We start from the raw sequence: 12,789 nt of genomic DNA on the forward strand, positions 1-12,789 counted from the left end.
TCTCTATCTCCCTTTGTCTCTTCTTTGCCTCTCTAAGTCACCCACAAAACATACACCCTCTTTCTCTATATCTACTTTCCCTCCCTCTTCCTTTCCCTCCCTCTCTCCTCACCTTCTCTCGCTCTTTCCCTACCTTCTATCTCTCTTCCCTCCCGCTCTCCTCTCTCCCTCTATTTTCATATCCCTCATCACTCCACCTATATCTCTCCACATTTCTCTCTCTATGTCTTTCTTCTTAGCTCCCTCTCTCTCCACCTCAAACTCCATATCTCTCGCCATAACTCTCTCCTTCTCTCTTTAATGTCCTCTCTCTCTTCCTTCCTTTGTCTCCCTGTCTCTCCCATCTCCCTCGACTCTCTCTCCCCCTCCCTCTCTCTCTATATTTGTCTGACTGTGCCTCTCTCTTTGTCTCTCTCTCCAACTTTGTCACTATTTCCCTCCTTATCTCCTTCTCTCTCCTTCTCTCCCCCCTTCTCTCCATCTCTCCTACATCTCTCTATCTCACCCCTAAAAATACACACATTCTCTCCATCTCTCCCTTGGCACTCTCTCTTGCTCTCTCTCTTCAATTTTTTATTTTTATGTCTTTCTTCTTCCCTCCCTCTCTCCCCTTTCAAATCTATCTCTTTGTCCCTCCATATTTCATCCTTTTTGTCCCTCCCTCTATCCTCCTCTCTTTCAAGTCTTCCCTCTCATCCTTCCTCTCTCTCCCTTTGTATCATACCTCCCTCTATCTCTCTCATCACTCTCTCTCTCTCAAACCATGTCACTATCTTCCTTTCTCTCTCCGTCTCTCTCTCCCCCTCTCTCCCCTTTGTCTTTGTGTCTCCCTCTCTCTCTTACCCTTCTCTCACTCTTCTCCTTCTCCCTTTCTTCATTCCTTCTCTCCTATCTCCTTCAATGAAAGCAATCAAATAAGATTAGAAATCACCATCTACACTAAAATCAATGCATCTAGTGCAATAAATATTATTTCGTCTCTCCCCCCTCCATCTATATCTATATCTCCCTCCATCTCTCCTTCTTTTTCTCTCGATCTCACCTGCCCCCAAACACACATGCTCTCTCTATCATACCTATCTATCTCTCCCTCCTTCCCTCTCTTTATCTCTCTCTTATTCCCCTTCTTCAGTTTACATCTATTTCTCTATATCCCTCTATCCCTCCTTTGTCTCTCTATATCACCCAAAAAACATATAAATTATTTCTCCATAGATATCTATCTCTCCCTCCCTCTTCACCTGCCCCTCTCTCTTCATCTGCCCCTCTCTCTCTCTTCCCCTTATCTCCCTACCTCTGTCATTCTATCTCTCTTCCCTCCTTCTCTCCTCTCTCCCACTCTCTCCATATCCCTTATCATTTACTCTCTCCCTCTCCACCTTCCTCTCTCTTTGTGTTTATTTGTATCTCCCTCTCTCTCCCCCTCTAATTCCATCTCTCTTTCTCTTCCTCCCTCCCTTCTCCTCTCTCTCTCATGTCCTCTCTCCCTTCCTTTCTCTCTCTCTCTCTTTCTCTCTCTCTCTCCAACTTTGTCACTCTCTCCCTCCCTTTCTCCTTCTCTCCTTCTCTCTCTCTCTTCCCTCTATCTCTCCTTATTTGTCTCTCTATATGATCCCCAAACATACACATTCTCTTTCCATCTCTCCCTTCTCACTCCCTCTCTCTCTCCACTTTTGTCTCTCTATGTATTTCTTCTTCCCTCCCTTTCTCCCATCACAACTCCATCTCTCTATCCCTCCCTCTCTCCTCCTCTCTCTCTCATCATTTCTCTCTAGCCCTTTCCCTCCTACTTGTCCCCTTCTCCCTTTATCTCACTCTATCTCTCCACCTCTATCACTCTATGTTTTTGTTATTCCCTCCCAAATATATATAGAGTTAATATATATCATGACATATTAATATATATTATAATATAACAAATTTGATATTTTATTAATCCAAAGTTATTAAATTTAATAATATCAATATTAGATTTAATGATGTTTTTTACATGGAATGACGAACAAATTTAAAACAAAACTACATCAAATTAATATTTTCAAATATTACAACTTTGATGTGGAAATATTTGAATATATCCATGGGATATAGTTTTTCCTTTTAAAGATTAGTTTTACAAATATTTACCCCGATGCGGGTGAATTAACTGTGCATTAATGCAGGGACGTTGGAATGTTGGCACTCGGCCCAGCCAGGTGGTGGCTAGCGCTTCGTCCCAGGCCAAGCCTTGGTACATGAATTCTCATCTTAAGCGAACGCAGGCCAGCTTGCAGAATTACATTAATGCTCGCTCTTGCCGAGGATTCCAGACAGATCAATCCATTATGGAGCCCATTAACACCTCCGCTTGCCCTCCATTTCTCTGTGTTTGCTCGCTCGAGGCAGAAATCCCTTGAAACAGAACTGTGGTAGGAAAACGTTGCTGCCTGCTCTGCTATCTTTCCTTTGGCAATGGTTTCCATTATTCCCATTCCCAATTCTACGCTTTAAACATTGCCCAGACTCCCTTTGCTCATTCTCAGATTTCTGCCCAAGCCCTCAATTCTCTAGAGCTTCACATTTGGCGCAGTGTGATGGTTCGACATCGCATGATGGTTCGACATCGCATGTGGAGTTGCAAAGTAGGAGACCATGGGGGTAGCGCTCGCTCTCAGGTTGAACACAATGAGGCTTCACCTCCGCCTCCTACCTCTCTGCCTCCTTCTCAGACCAACTCGCTCCCTCCCCGTTTGCCTAGTTGTCACCTCCCTCACTCTGCTTTCCACTCGAACCATTTCAGATTTCAAAGCAACATGAATTGGCCACTCATCTCAGCTAATATCACCATTATCCTTTCCGAAGAAGAAAACCAGCTTAATGCTACTGCACATCTCTCTACGGACCAAACTCAGAATGTTCATAGAATGGAATTTAGTTTGGGCCCTAATCAGCCTCCACTAGATGAAGTCAGAGTCGCCTGGCGTGTCGACCAAAAGATTGATGAGGGCTCTGAAGGCTACACCCGGCACCCAGATGGCAAGACTTAGGGTGCCAATATTTCGTCATATTTCATCGGTAGTTCAAGTGGCACTCTTCCAAAAGTCAAGCTGAACTACCATAAAATCATGTCAACCCAACCAAGAGTCACACTTATTCAGTCTCTTTCATCCACTATAAATATACTTTCTACCTCCCTCACTTACAACAATTCAAATCACTAAATACTTTCTATTTTTTTCCACATGTGTGAAGGAGAGAGAGAAAAAACCAGCCAAGTTTAAAATAAAGTTTTACTTGGATACTGTTTGGAGTTTTTATAGGCAGTTTGGTTAAATTTTTGAGGTATTTGCATAGGCTACCTGCTTGGAGACGCTCTTTGCACTGGAATGGAGTTGTACGGCGTGAGTCACAATCCCAATCGATATGTCGATCAAGTGATCTACGTGAATTATTACTGGTGGGCTTACATTGAAGTCTCAACAATCCCAATCGATATGTGGATCAAGTGATCTGCGTGGATTATTACTGGTGGGCTTACCTTGAATTAATTCTCAAGATTAATTTTTAATGTCTCAATAATGTGTTTTCTACACTCCACAACACCTGCAAGCTTAGGAAACTGTTTACTATGTAATCACCCTTGGTGCCTATTAAATATTTTCTCTATCATGTAATTAATGTCAAATTTGTATGTTAAGATAAATATGGATGTAAAATTCATTTTGTATGTTGTGAAAGTTAGATCTGAGGCAGTGAGGGGAAAATTGTGGAGTAAATATTGGTGGGTGCGTGAAAACCATTTTTACTGAGTTTTACAAAAGTTTACTTTGCAACCCCAGAATTTCTCAAACTAACAGGAGCTTGGAAATGTCTTCGTGAGATAATGTAAAAGAAGCCTAATTCTTCCATGTGAAAGAAGCTCTATATATTTTATTTAATTGAAATGAATGGACAATAACATCATTATAACCAACCATAATTTAAGAATGATAATTTTCCATATGGTTCAAGGTAATTATGTTTTTTTGTCTTATTTAAAATTTTATGATAAAACATGAATATGGTTAATGTTAGTTTATGGAAATATGTTGTGTGTTTTTTATTGAGGTATTATCATGTTTGAGTTTTTAATGATGAGTGGTGAAACTATTAAAAAAGTGGGATCTAAATAAATAAGCAAGTAACATATTTTCAAAAACTCACATTATATCTTAGGGATCTACCAAATTCTTAGAAAGATCATTTTTTTCTATTTTTATTTTTCTGTAATTTTATTAATCAAAATGTTTTAACTAATAATTATAAATATTAATTTCACTTTTTTATTTTATTTTATTTTTATTCTTATTTTTATTTTTATGTAATTTGACTCGGTCAAAGTTCATGAGGTCCTTGATAGATAGTGATTGCGGTTGGGCTATTAAGGAACTCATGGTAAGTCACTATTAAGTTCCCCACCTTATTTGGGTGTTATTCTTGGAAATGACTATGATGTAGCCTCACCAATGTCCAACTTACAAAAACAAATGACCAAGTCAAAATGTTTATAGGATGGGAATTTACAACATCTTTCTATTACATATAGACCTCAAATACGCTTCCAATGGTATATGGAAGTTTTAAATATCCCAATTAATCAAAATTTATGTTTTAAATATCCCAATTAATCAAAATTTATGTTTGATGGAAGATCTTAGGCCAAAAGGTCAACAGTTCAGGTATATGTGGTTATGTAGTTTCACATACAATCAAACAAATGGACCCATTAGTGCACAGCTTGGTGCATAGTTAACATGTAGGCCCACAATTAATCCATGGTATTGATTGAATAGATGGTGGAGATCTATTAGTGCACAGTGAAGAAAACAACCCAACAATAAGGTGGTTAAAGTCTACATACATATAATAGTGAATCATGTATATTTTTTTAGCTAGTTGTTGTGCATATTCCAGCCATGTGTGAAGGAGAGAGAGAAAAAACCAGCCAAGTTTAAAATAAAGTTTTACTTGGATACTGTTTGGAGTTTTTATAGGCAGTTTGGTTAAATTTTTGAGGTATTTGCATAGGCTACCTGCTTGGAGACGCTCTTTGCACTGGAATGGAGTTGTACGGCGTGAGTCACAATCCCAATCGATATGTCGATCAAGTGATCTACGTGAATAATTACTGGCGGGCTTACGTTGAAGTCTCAACAATCCCAATCGATTACGAGTGGGCTTACCTTGAATTAATTCTCAAGATTAATTTTTAATGTCTCAATAATGTGTTTTCTACACTCCACAACACCTGCAAGCTTAGGAAACTGTTTACTATGTAATCACCCTTGGTGCCTATTAAATATTTTCTCTATCATGTAATTAATGTCAAATTTGTATGTTAAGATAAATATGGATGTAAAATTCATTTTGTATGTTGGGAAAGTTAGATCTGAGGCAGTGAGGGGAAAATTGTGGAGGAAATATTGGTGGGTGCGTGAAAACCATTTTTACTGAGTTTTACAAAAGTTTACTTTGCAACCCCAGTAAGTAAATTGTTGTGTTTTTTTCACTTGGAGGAGCAACCTCCAATTTATCGCTCTAATGTAATTTCCTTATGTTTTGACATATAATGTAAAGTGTGCTAGTTGGGTTATGGTATTAATCCTTCACAAGGAGATTTATAGCAACCTCCTTTATTTTACTCTGTTTTTTGCTGTGTAAAATTTATGTTTTAATTAAATCCCTATGTCTATTTTTGAGCTAGTTGACTTTGCCCCAACCTGTGTAGAATTATCATAAGACTTACCTTACTGCAGCTCCTTTTCCCTATTAAACTTTTTCTAACAACAAACTATGCTCATTGGTATTCTAGGAAGTTTATGCCATAAGAACAACCATGAACAACCATGAGTTAGAAAACATCATGTGTTATATTAGAAGAGATAATACCATGACTTAGAAAACATCACAAGTTAAGAATACGGGGAGAAAAGAGATGTTGTATGGCTTTTTTGGAAATTTTGATTAATACAATACAATAGTAAATATGAGAAGATATTCAAATAATTAATATATTAATATGGTATTCATAAATTAAAACATACATGTGAAACAATGTATTGGATCTGATTACTTCATAACGCTTGTTGGTATTTCAAGCTTTTCAAGTAAGTGTGAGAGATGATATTCATAAAATAAAACAAACATGGAAACATTCAATGGGAAATGTTTTTCAAATAATTCTTATCAGTTGGTGGAGATTTGACAAAATAATCAATTTGTTACTAGTAGGTACCAATATGTTTCACTGGCCTTCCCCAACTCTGCAGCTTTAAGAAACTTCATGGTTGGAGTTTAGAGATTCTTCACTGCTGAAATGTTGAGACTTGTAACATCGTCTTCGTCTTCTTCTGAATCAAAGCATATTGGTTATTGTTATTTCCAAAGCCAAAATCAATGTGGAATCCAACATAAATATAAAATTTGCTAGACCATACTCAACAAATACCCCATAATTTGTCATGAAAATGTTGTGTCCTCTCATCATATGCAAATATCTTATTTTGAGAGACGAGTACCTCCTTTCTGATTTCAGAACAATTTGATGCATTCTTGCTATGCTTTGCAAGTCATTGTCCTTTCATAATGCTACTAATATTGATGTTGTGGGAATCACGAGCTCTCTTAATAAATGGAAACGATGATATCCTATGATTTTGTAATGTGAGATTCACAGGAAAAGGTTTGGAAAAATATTTTGTTGTCTTCAACTTTCATTAAAATCTCTCCTTTCCAAGTTCATTTGGTTTGGAAAAATATTTTGTTGTCTTCAACTTTCATTAAAATCTCTCCTTTCCAAGTTCATTTGCTCGGACGGTTAATGTTTGGGATGTTAATGTTTCATTTGCTCGGACGGTTAATGTTTGGGATGTTAATGTTTGTAATTTGTAAGGAGAGATTTAGTGAGACTTGAAGACCACAAAATATTTTTCCGGACCTTTTCCCATGGATCTCACATTACAAAATTACAGGATATCATCATTTATTTTTGTAAGAGAGCTCGTGATTTCCACTACATCAATATTAGCAGTTTTGTGAAAGGAGAATGTCTCGCAAAGCTCAGCAAGAATATTTCAAATTGTTTCGAGATCAGAAAGGAGGTAGTCTGGTCTCAAAATAAAGGATTTGCATATGATGAGAGGAGGCACTACATTTTCACAGTGTGTTCGTTGAGTATGGTTTAATAGATTCTACATTGATAATGGATTCTAAACTGATTTTGGTTTTGAAAATAACAATAACCAATATGCTCTGATTCAAAAGAAGACGATGTTACAAGTATCTTAACATTTCAGCAGTGAAGAATCTCAAAACTCGAACTATGAAGTTTATTAAAGCTCCTGAGTTGGGAAGGCCACTGAATGATATTCGTACCTGCTATTAATAAATTGATTATTTTTGACAATCTCCATCAGGTGATAAGAATTATTTGAAAAATTCAATGTTAGGATGTGTGTTTTATTTTAAAAATATCATCTCTCAGAATTTACATGAAAAGCTTGAAATACCTGCAAGTAATCAGATCCAATATATTGTTTCACATGTGTGTTAATTTATGAATACCATCTTAATAGATTAATTATTTGAATATCTTCTCGTATTTACTATTGTATTGTATTAATCAAGAATTTTCCGTAGTCACACAAGTCTCAACTTCACATTATTAAAAATAAAGACATTGTATTTAGGCCATACACCATCTTTTTCTCCCGATTATTCTTAACTCGTGATGTTTTCTAATGCATGGTGTTACCTTATCTAATAAAACCCATGATGTTTTCTAATGCATGGTGTTACCTTATCTAATAAAACCCATGATGTTTTCTAACTCATAGTTGTTCTTATGGTATAAAATTCCGAGAATACCAATGATCACAGACTTAGGAGATAACATGCCGCTGTGACATTAGAATTCAACCGATTCTTGCTCGCAGAGGCATCAACTTCCAAGACAAAGATGTAAGTTTGATTCAACTGAACGCAGGCAACGCAACACAAGCCAATTGAATATTTAGGAGGATCAATCAATTTTCCACTTACGCAGTGCAATCAATTTCCCACTTACGTAGAACCCTAACAAACTAATACTTCAGATATGCTTCTGTAATGAAAATGTAAAAACATTTCAGTTTCCATTATAACATTAATGATGTCATTATAGAAATACCTCATAATATTGATATGTCATTCCAGAAAAAAACCTCATATAAATTTGCATCAGGAAAAAATAATTATTATTGTTGGTGTTTAATTCCAAGGAAAAAAACTCTTAGTAGTTATGCATTGAATTTCCCTTGCGCTCTCAGTTATGATCATACCCTCCACAGTGTGGACAGTTTAACCTTTTCAGGAGCTACAGTTGCTTCGCTCCACTCGCTCCCAGCTGGCTTGAGATCTCGTATGAGAGAAATATTTCATATGAGAATAACTCAACCAAGTTATTCTCCATACTTCGGCTCATAAAACATTTAGATTATTTCTGGGGTTTGCATTAATATAAAAAACTTGTATTCTCCATACTTCGCTCATAAAACATTTATATTATTTCTAGGGTTTGGATTAATATAAAAAACTTTTACGGATAGTTCTATTTGACTAATTGAAAGAAAGCCGATAACAAGAGAGCTACCTTAAACTTAGAGAATGCTCCGCTGGTGGATATGCCACTGATGTGGCTGGCTCTTCACCGGGTATTGGATATGCTCAAGGTATTGATCAATATATGAAATACCCTGAAATACCCTGTTTAGATGTTGTTGGAAACCTGCTACAGGCAAGGCATCTCGTTCTGCCGGAGAAAGCGAGAGAGACTAATCCCTTCTTTTAAGAAGTAAAACTACAGAAAAAAGATTGTAGTGTAAAAATCAAATGAATATTATTTAGTAGTTTCTACAATATTTGCATAACAATTAGAATAAAAAGAACATAAACATGACACAGTAGGGGAATAAGCATAAGATCAACTTTAGTCATAGTTTCATATGATATAGGCCCACTTGACAGAAGGGATCTCTCGTCTTTCCTAATATTTTCTTTCCCAACTTAAAAGAACATAAACATGACACATTAGGGGAATAAGCATAAGATCAACCTTAGTCATAGTTTCATATGATATAGGCCCACTTGACAGAAGGGATCTCTCCGTCTTTCCCTAATATTTTCAAGCATGCTTTTTTTACCCTTATATAGATCAAGGGGTCTGTGAGAAAGTGAAACTGGGTGGGGAAGGTTATCCCATCTCTTCTTTCCAAATTCCTATGTCACTAGTCTAGAGTTAGTTTCTAATGCTGAAAAATCACAATTCATTTGGCCTAACTAGGGCTCAGAAGAATAGTAGTGGGTTAGTGAAACTGGGTGGGGAAGGTTATCCCATCTCTTCTTTCCAAATTCCTATGTCACTAGCCTAGAGTTAGTTTCTAAAGCTGAAAAATCACAATTCATTTGGCCTAACTAGGGCTCAGAAGAATAGTAGTGGGTTAGAAAGAAGCTACATGATTGACAACACCAATATAGGGCATAGAATGAAAATAAACGAAATTTGTCTGAAACAAAAGAAGATTAGAATATTTTGAAGATTACTAGATTTTTGGAGGCTGTAGCAGTCTCGTGGATGGAGGAAGAATGAACTATCTTTGCCATTAGCATTGACAGAAATGGATGCACCGAGCATGTCCAGTAATAATGCCCATTTGTTGGGTACTTCCCCCTTGTTGAAGAATTTCAGCTTTGACTAGACTGCCCTTGCACACCATTAATTCCAACTTCAAACTCAACCTTGAAGCATAGCCAACCTATGAGTTGCACTCAGAATTTCTCAAACTAACAGGAGCTTGGAAATGTCTTCGTGAGATAATGTAAATTACACAAAGCTTCCAGGCTTTATAACCTAAGGGGGACATTCTAGATTGCACATGGTTAAATTTGGCCTATATTAAATAAGGTAAACCAAGGTAAACCATTATTACATTATTGAATAAATAAAATGACCGATCACATGCTAAATTTGACCATGTTCAATTACAACTTCCATTCTTTCGAAATTTAAACCTTGTGAGGTGTTGTGGTAACGGTAGTTTGGGGTGTTCATGTGGGTCTCTCCATTTTAATTTTTTAATAATATTTTTTGAAATAATAATAAAAGTGAGTTGGATTTGAGGTATTATTGTTTTTTATATGGTGAATTGGGTGGATGGTCAAAACTCGCCAGAATCTTGGCAATAAAATTATTTTTTTAATAATATTTTTGGAATAATAGTAAGAAGTGAGTTGGATTTGAGGTATTATTGTTTTTTGTATGGTGAATTAACTAAGTGGTCAAAAGTGGCTGGAATCTTGGCAATAAAATTATTTTTTTAATAATATTTTTTGAAATAATAATAAAAGTGAGTTGGATTTGACATATTATTGTTTTTTATATGGTGAATTGCCTGGGTTGTTAAAAGCGGCGAGAGTCTCCACCATAAAATTATTCTTTTAATAATATTTTTTGAAATAATAATAAAAGTGAGTTGGATTTGAGGTATTTTTGTTTTTTATATGGTGAGAAAACTTCTAAAGAAGCAGAATAATTGTGGGGGTGGTCAAAAGCGATGAGAATCTCGCCAAAAAATTTTGAAAAAATCTTGTAGAGGTAGTCTTTGAATCGAGTTATTAATGTTGGAAATGGATTGAGAACAATCAAAAACATGTAGGACACCTAAAATTTTAAGTTTAACAACAATAACTTGGATTTACAATGTTGGAAATGGATTTAGAACCATCAAAAACGTGTAGGACACCTAAAATTTTAAGTTTAACAACAATAACTTGGATTTACAAAAATCCTTGCCGGATTTTCTCTAAATATGACCGGAATTTCCATAACTTTCTCGGTAACTCCTCTGTCTTGTTAGACTACACTTAACTTAGTTGTCAAACCAGCACGAGGACAAGTAATCTCCTCCACACTAACTCATCACCTTTATTCAAGGAAAACGACATAGTAATAAGGTGCGTATGGTTCTTAAGAGCACGTTTGTGAGATGCCTCTAGGTCTTGGGTCATTGAGAGTTTCCCTAAGTTCCACGAAGATTAACTCTTAGCCAAGAATCCTAGCCCATAGAAATTTTAATATTATTTATTTATAAAATATAAAATTTAATATATATATATATATATATATATATATATATATATATATATATATATATATGGGGAAAATTGGTTTGAATTAAAAAATCTAAATGAGTTTAATTATTAAACTCAAAAATATTTAGGGGAGAAAAGATTTGAAATAAAATAAATAAATTAATAAATTTGAGAGTATTTAGTGGAAAATAAGGAATATGGTAATGATGGTGAGTAATGTCTACCAAGAAAGTAAAAGATTAATGGAGATTCTTTAATATTTTATTTTTATGATAGAAAAGAAGGGAGGGAAGGGTTAATGTAGCGCTATAGTTTTGTTGATTTAACATGTGCAGAACCCTAGTAATGTGGCAAATATTTTTAAAATTTCAACATATGTGAGTGAGTTTTCCAAAATCCAAGAGGAAATATGCTTTTCATCTTCAACCGTCTTAGTATGGAAAAGCTCACAAACTCTTTTGTCCCAAGGTATTCTGGGAATTTGACCAACACCTTCACTTTGAAGGTCATGAGAATTCTTCTTGCTTAGGAAATGTCTATTTTCTTCTTATCACTAGTCATGACACACTTGTTATCAAGATTGGGATTGATCACTTCTTTACACATTAGTTTATTTTTTCTAAATAACTCTTTATCATCATATAACTTATCTTTAAATTTGGAAATAATAAATCTTGAACAATAAATAAATAATAGTGATTCCATATAAAATTAGATGGTAATAAAAATATTAGGTTAAAAATAATTTTAGAAATTAAGAATAAGTTAATTTAGTTTTAGATTTTTTTGGATAATTTATTGGGAAAATTTATGTTATGTAACATTTGGTATCTTGCTTGATTGAACTTAAAAATAAGTATATAAAATTATATGAATGATAACATTTTTTCCCAAACTCTTTAAACTTTGGGTATCATCTTTAGACTTAAATAGCTACAAGTAAAATTTTTATTGATAATAAATTGTGGTAAAATGAAAATTATTTGAAATTAAATATATATTATATAAACTTAGGAAGTATTTCAATAAATTATAATTAAACTAAATAATAAATTTAGAGATTAGTTTAAAATAATAATAATAAAAAAATATATATCTCTTAAATTATCTTAAAATAAAACGAATAACGAAAAAGTTACTCATAAATAAAGGGAAATGAATATATGAACTTTTAAAATTAATTAATTTATAATAATATATAATTAACTTTATAGTTGTTAATTTTTTTTTTTTTTTTTTTTAAAATAGTAAAAAAATATTATTAAAATAAAAACTAAATAATTTTATAGCTATGAATTGGAATTATTTTAGATTATTAGGAAAAATAGTTGTTATTCCTATCTAAATTTAATTTTTAATAATATAATAGTAGAAAATATTTTTATGTTGATTTTTACTTAATTGAGAAAAAATATTTTTCCATTAACAAAAAACAATTTTAATTTAATACCTTGTTAATTTAATATTACAATAATATTATTTTTAAAATATGCATAAAATAAATTTTCCATGTGAAAGAATCTCTATATATTTTATTTATTTTAAATGAATGGACAATAACATCATTATAACCAACCAAAATTTAAGAATAATAATTTTCCATATAGTTCAAGGTAATTATGTTTTGTTTTTTTTTTTGTTTTT

The sequence above is a fragment of the Pinus tabuliformis genome, chromosome 2_2, assembly GCF_031772625.1.
Source record: "Pinus tabuliformis cultivar Carrire ecotype Pingquan chromosome 2_2, CPIR1, whole genome shotgun sequence".
Taxonomy (NCBI): Eukaryota; Viridiplantae; Streptophyta; class Pinopsida; order Pinales; family Pinaceae; genus Pinus; species Pinus tabuliformis.